The 6943-nt window shown below is 36.3% G+C and overlaps 1 pseudogene; it reads left to right on the top strand.

Moving 5' to 3' along the window:
• The first annotated feature begins 2983 nt into the window (after window positions 1-2983).
• Window positions 2984-3751, top strand: LOC118014738 (annotated as a pseudogene).
• Window positions 3752-6943: the final 3192 nt, after the last annotated feature.

The raw sequence follows: 6943 nt of genomic DNA, 5'->3' as shown, positions 1-6943 counted from the left end.
CAAGAGCCTCAGTACAGCCAGAAACAGCTCCCAAATGGGACTGGTTAGGCACATTATATCTTTTTTTTTTTTTAATATTTTATTTATTTATTTGAGAGAGAGAGAGAAACAGCATGAGAGGGGATAGGGTCAGAGGGAGAAGCAGGCTTCCCGCTGAGCAGGGAGCCCGATGCGGGGCTCGATCCCAGGACTCCAGGATCATGACCTGAGCCGAAGGCAGTCACTCAACCGACTGAGCCACCCAGGCGCCCCGGCACATTATATCTTAAATAACAACTGTGCCTTGCTGTTGGAAAGCCTCCCAAATGTGACCAGGGGGGAACATTAGATCTTAAAAAAAAAACATGCCTCTCCATTTAGAGAATAAATCAATGTTTAAAAGAAACCTGTCCATGTAAGTACACTGTGATTAAAATTAAGTGAAATTAAGTGTAGTGTGATTGGATGGATTTTTTTTTTTTTTCCATTTGTACAAAATAGCAATTGCTGGTATAACCAGGCTAAATGTACTTCCTCGAGACATCATGCATGCAAGAAATGTTCTGGCCGCTAGGTACCCTAAGGGTTTTTAATTCTGTAGTACTTGCTGATTTGCACTGAAAATGTTATGCAGGTCGGTTCTATTGAATAAAAGATTCATTTGCACATAATTATTGATTATCTGTTGCTCAATCTAAGCTAAATGCAGAGATTTTTCAGGACTTTACTGCTTAAACCTGTACATTTATATTGTGCATGTAATGTTCATAACAAAACCTTCAATTTAAATGGACCATTTCTTCTGAGGAGCTCAAACTTACTAATATATGATCAGGACGATTTTCCTTTTTCAAAGTTGTAGTGATCTATAACGAGTGTATGAAAAGCATATTTAAATAATCTCAAATCGATGAGGGTATAATAAAAGCCCCTTCCCAAACAGCTGGTCTGGGAATGCTGCGTTACTTATGTGCTAGACATTGCATATGAGGTTTATGCAATTCATGTAAAGCTGTAATTCTAAGCATGAGCAGATCCAAAAAGCCTCTAGGGGCAGTCGTGCCAAAGTTCCCATCTAATAGCTATATATCTATGAACTCCAAAGAGTCATGAACTCCACGTACTTAAAACACTATGAAGGTGAACTTTATTGAAGAAAAGAGCATACATTAAGAGTTGGGGACTATTCGAGACTCCATATTCTTGCATGTCTTGATGTTGTCCAGCTGGTAGCTAGGTGAGGATAGAGCTACTATGTCCACTATAGAATGTACCCAATTAAAACTCAGCTCCTGAAGAGATAGCATTACCCCGACAATAAGTCTGAAGAGTGAGACGGAAGCTCAGCCAAGATAACTTCGATTTGTGACATGGCGATGTAGGGATTAAATATAGGCAGACTACACCAGAGGGGATCCTGAATGGCTAAGGACACTTAAAAACCAAAGATTTGGGGTCTGGTTAGGAAAACTCAGCTAGTAATAGGAGAATGTAACAGATATATTAGAAATAGGCTTAGCTAACTTGGTACTTTGTCTTACCTTGCCTCATTGGCTAATGTTCTCTCTATTGGTTTTGAGTTTCCAGAGCACTGATTTCCGTTGTCCTTATTATAACATGCTTCCTCTGTCCTGTCTCACACTTCACGATCCCATTCTTAAGTGGGGCCATGGGAAATTCCTAAGTGGCCAGGACATCTTTCTAAAGAAAACTATGAATAAGAATAATGTCTAAACCCCTGGACCTGATAATATAGCTGAACCGTTGAGCTTGTGAATACTTTAAAAATACTATGATACTACCATCAATTGGACAACCAAAAAGAAATGGATAAATTCCTAGAAGCAAACAATCTTCTAAGACTGAATAATGAAAAAACAGAAATTATGAATAGACTGATTACTTGTAAGGAGATTGAATTGGTATTCAAAAACCTGCCAATAAACAAAAATCCAGGACCAGACAGCTTCACTGATGAATTCCACCAAATAGTCAAAGAAGATTTAATATCTATCCTTCTCAAACTCTTCCAAAAAATTGAAAAGGAATGTTTCCAAATTCATTTTACTAGGCCAGCATTACCTTAATACCAAAACTAGACAAGGACACCAGAAAAAAAGAATGAAAATTACAGGCCAAATATCTGATGAACATAGATGAAAAAATCATCAACAAAATAATAGCAAATCAAATTCAGCAATACATTCAAAGGATCATACACTATGATCAAGTGGGATTCAGTCCAGGGATGCAAGGGTGGTTCAATGAACACAAATCAATCAACGTAATACATTACTTAACGAAATGAAGGATAAAAATCATACGATCATTTGAGTAGATGCACAAGAATGATATGACAAAATTCAACATCCATTTATTGATAAAAACTCTCAACAAATTGGGTTTAGACAGAATGTACCTCAGTATAATAAAGGCCATATATAAGTTCAAAGCTAAGGTGGGTGAAATGAGCAAAAGAGATCAAGAGATACAATCTTCCAGTTTTAAAATAAATAAGTCATGGAGATGTAATGTACAGCATGATGATTATAGTTAATAACATTATATTGCATATTCGAAAGTTGTTGAGAGATCTTTCTTCAAAATTCTCAATACAAGAAGAATAATTTTTTGTAACTTCATATGAGGATAGTGGCTGTACTTATTGTGATGATCGCTTGCAATGTATACAAATAGTGAATCGTTATGTTATATACCTGAAACTAACATAATTTTATATGTCAATTATACTTCATTAAAAAAACTTAAATACCAAAAATATGTGATATGATATCTATGATATCTCATTATTCTTAAGATCAATATGCATAGTGCCAAACATTATGGACAGGGAAAGAGACAATTATTATGCATATTTTAAAATGTATTTAAAGTTAATCTGATAAAGATATTTACTCTCTTCTAAATTCTTTGGCACCGTGCAGATTCCCTGTATTAGGCAAATATTTTTAGCACTGTGTGGCAGTGTAAATCAAAGTTAAACTACAGTGGAAAAGGAGGAATCTTCAAATTTCTGTCATCACACTTTCCTTCTGTATACTCTTAATGTGTATATTTATACACAAATGTTATAGACATATTCCAAGGACTTAATATGTATAAAACAAAATATAAAATATAGAAATTTTGGTGCATCACGCTCTGCACTGCCCAGACTAGCGAGCAATACAGTCAGGATGGCTAAAGGTGATCCCAAGAAACCAAAGGGCAAGATGTCTGCTTATGCCTTCTTTGTGCAGACGTGCAGAGAGGAACATAAGAAAAACCCCAAGGTCCCTGTCAATTTTGCAGAATTTTCCAAGAAGTGCTCTGAGAAGTGGAAGACAATGTCTGGGAAAGAGAAGTCTAAATTTGATGAAAGAGCAAAGGCAGATAAAGTGCACTATGATCGGGAAATGAAAGATTATGGACCAGCTAAGGGAGGCAAGAGGAAGAAGGACCCTACTGCCCCTAAAGGGCCACCATCTGGATTCTTCCAAGATCAAATCTACAAACCCTGGTATCTCTACTGGAGATGTGGCAAAGAAGCTGGGTGACATGTGGAATAACTTAAGTGACAGTGAAAAGCAGCCTTACAACAATAAGGCAATAAAGCTGAAGGAGAAGTACGAGAAGGGTGTCGCTGACTATAAATCTAAAGGAAAGTTTGATAATGCAAAGGGTCCCGGCCAGAGTTGCCTGGAAAAAGGTGGAAGAGGAAGATGAAGAAGATGAGGAGGAAGAAGAGGAGGAGGAGGAGGAGGAGGAATAAAAAAAACTGTTGATCTGTCTCCTTGTGAATACCTTAGAGTAGGGAGCACCATCATTGACACCCTTCTTACTCGGGGTGTGTCTGTTGCCCTCGTAGGGTTAATTACACAATTGGGTCATGGTCATATTATAGTTTCTCAAAGTGCTCTAAAACTTGTGTGTCTCCAGAACCTTATAGGTACACGTTGCAACGCACCTACTGGTGTTTACCAGGGGCTTATCCACCCCAGACACTTTTAGCACCTTCACATATGCTAAGTACAGTGGTTTACATGAAGTGGCCATGGGTGTCCGGAGCACCCTGAAACTGTATAAAAGCTGTACATATTTCCAAACATTTTTAAAATGAAAAGGCTCTCGTGTTCTCCTCACTCTGTGCATTTTGCTGTTGGTGTGACAAGGCAGTTAAAGATCTTTCTGGCATGTTCTTTTTTTTAATTTGTAAAGTGGTGTTAACGATATGGTTATTGGCTAGAAATCCTGAGTTATCAACTATACATATCTATAGTTTGTAAAAAGAACAAAACAACCGAGACAAACTCTTGATGCTCCTTGCTTGGCGTTGAGGCTGTGGGGAAGATACCTTTTGGAGGGGCTGTAGCTCAGGGCATGCACCGTGAGGCTGGACCTGTGGACACTGCAGTGGGCATCCATTTAGCTGCAGGTTGTCTTGTTTCTGTATATAGTGACCTAGCATTCTGCTGCCATTCTTAGCTGTGGAAAAGGGGGGGAGGGTCAGCTGGCATGAGAAGTGTTTGGATCCTTTTTAGTTAAGTGCGGTAGTTTTAAACTGTTTGTTTTTAAACAAACTATAGAACTCTTCACTGTCAGCAAAGCGAAGAGCCACTGCATCAATGAAAGTTCAAGAACCTTCTGTACTAAACACAATTTGTAACATTGTTATTTTTTGTATGTTTAGAATGCTGAAATATTTTTGAAGTTACATAAACAGTATTATATTTTTAAAAAATATGTAGAAATTTTACAGTATGAGAGAAAATACAAATTATATCAATCTCTTTATTAACAGTAACATTTTGTCAACAAAATAATATTATTATTTATCAGTTATAATGTAATTTAACCTTTATTATTTTAAAAAATATGGATCTATATTGTTTACTCTGATATTTGATTTTAATATCTATAAGGACTGGAAAGGTATCTAACAAATATTGACAAATTTAATTGAGACAAGCTTCACAAATTATAATACTCATTTTACCTTCCAATAATTACATTAAGTATGTATGTGGGCGATTCTGCAATAGCTTGCATATAAATGATGTAGATGCATTTCACTGGTCATTCTAACTGAAATCCTATGATAGAATCCCTTATTCTTTGTTGGATTTTACATTCTTTCTTTTTCTGAATTCCAGTTAAAGCAGAAATACTATTAATGGTTTCACTTTTTTAGTTTTTCCATAAAATCCAGTTTTCATCAAAAAAGTGTTTTTCAATTTAACCTACACTTTCTCAAGCACGTATTTCTTTAAAAGGACATGAAAAAAGTAGTTCACACATTTCATTATTGAAAAAGCATCAACAAATTCCATAAAATTCCAAACTTCCACCCTATATTTAACTCTTAGACCCAAAAGCAGCATAAAATATTTCATTAAGTAGTTTTTATAAGGTAATAAAACAATACTATCAAATGGCTTTAAATACTATTAAAATTGTAAAGTTTATCTCTCCATTTTGCTTGTTTACTTACATAAATATCTTATTAATCATGATATCATGATTAGATATTATCATCTAATAGCTCAAGGTAAGGTTCATCATTTTTAATAAAACATGTAAAACTTTATTTCAAATTGTCTTAATAATGATTTGGATTATAGTGCCTTACATCGCCTCAGATCTTAATAGATCATCATTGCCATCTACATTAGGTAATAAAGGACTTCTTGGAGTATGAGACACCTCCATTCTGCTAAATTTCTTATTGTAGGCTTGGACTCATTGTTTGGATGGCCCTGATTATTGCTTGTAGCACTACCTAATGGAAGATTTTCCTCCAGGGTATTGGGGGACGGGGGGGGGGTATTTCAATCTATGTTCTGTATTTAAAGAGTTAGTATTAGGGTTAGGTCAGGGGATGTAATGGGATAGCTCATTATTTCTGGCTATCACCAATAGCGCAGTAACATATCTGTGAACTAGGTTTGAGTCCTTTCCCTCTCCACCATTTACTCAAAAGAAACTCTCCATTAGATCGTAAGGCTGAACTGGAAAGTTATCAGTGCAACATAGATAGGTGCCACAGAAATCTACACTTCTCTCAACATGTTTATTCATGCTTCCTGGGTCTGCTTGATATGCCTTTTCCAATACACCATGGATTTTTGCTATACCCACCCGACCCTAAAACATGTTGAGAATGTCCATTAGTCCCTAAAGTTAACAACTGACATCGTCTGGGTCTGAGTAACATAATAAGAGCTATTTTGCAAATGGAAACTTGTGTGTCTCCAGAACCTTATAGGTACACGTTGCAACGCACCTACTGGTGTTTACCAGGGACTTATCCACCCCAGACACTTTTAGCACCTTCACATATGCTAAAGATAAACTTACAGACTAGACCTGCTGTATAACTTTCTCTTGCCCTGCATCACATTTGAACAGGCAGTCTCACTTGTTAATTAAGTCAGAACAGAATTTCCAGGTATGCTGCTTACAAACTCCAAAGAAGCCCATTATGCCTTATTATTGTTCCTTAGTTGATGGAGATAGGAAGTATAACAAATTGTCCTTTATTTCAGAAGGAAGATGCTGTTAATGCTGCAGCCACTTAACTCCTAAAACATTCACCAATGTAACAGGTTCTTCAATCTTCAATTACCATCTACCATAGATAGTAATGATGATGGTAGATGGTAATTATTTCCTAATAGAGCATCTAGCATATTTTATACTTTCTGCTCATGGAACTCAATTACCTAATATCATTAATACAATGGACTGATATGATGTTCTGGTGAATATTAAGATGATCAAGGTGTCTATGACTCTACTCTGACAAAGAAAGGGAAGTTAACAGAGCCCTGAAACTCTCTAATAAATTGGAGCTCTGCTTTCCAATTACAGCTTAACTGGTTTTGGTTCTCTCTTCCTATTGGAATCAAGAAAAACATTTGCCAAATCATGACATGTAAATCAAATGGCAGAAGTTTTGTTTATC

This window comes from Mirounga leonina, unplaced genomic scaffold (assembly GCF_011800145.1).
Source record: "Mirounga leonina isolate KUSES-001 unplaced genomic scaffold, KU_Mleo_1.0 Mir_165, whole genome shotgun sequence".
Classification (NCBI taxonomy): domain Eukaryota; kingdom Metazoa; phylum Chordata; class Mammalia; order Carnivora; family Phocidae; genus Mirounga; species Mirounga leonina.
Note: the sequence above shows the minus strand (reverse complement) of the source record. Positions and strands in the feature narration are given on the sequence as shown.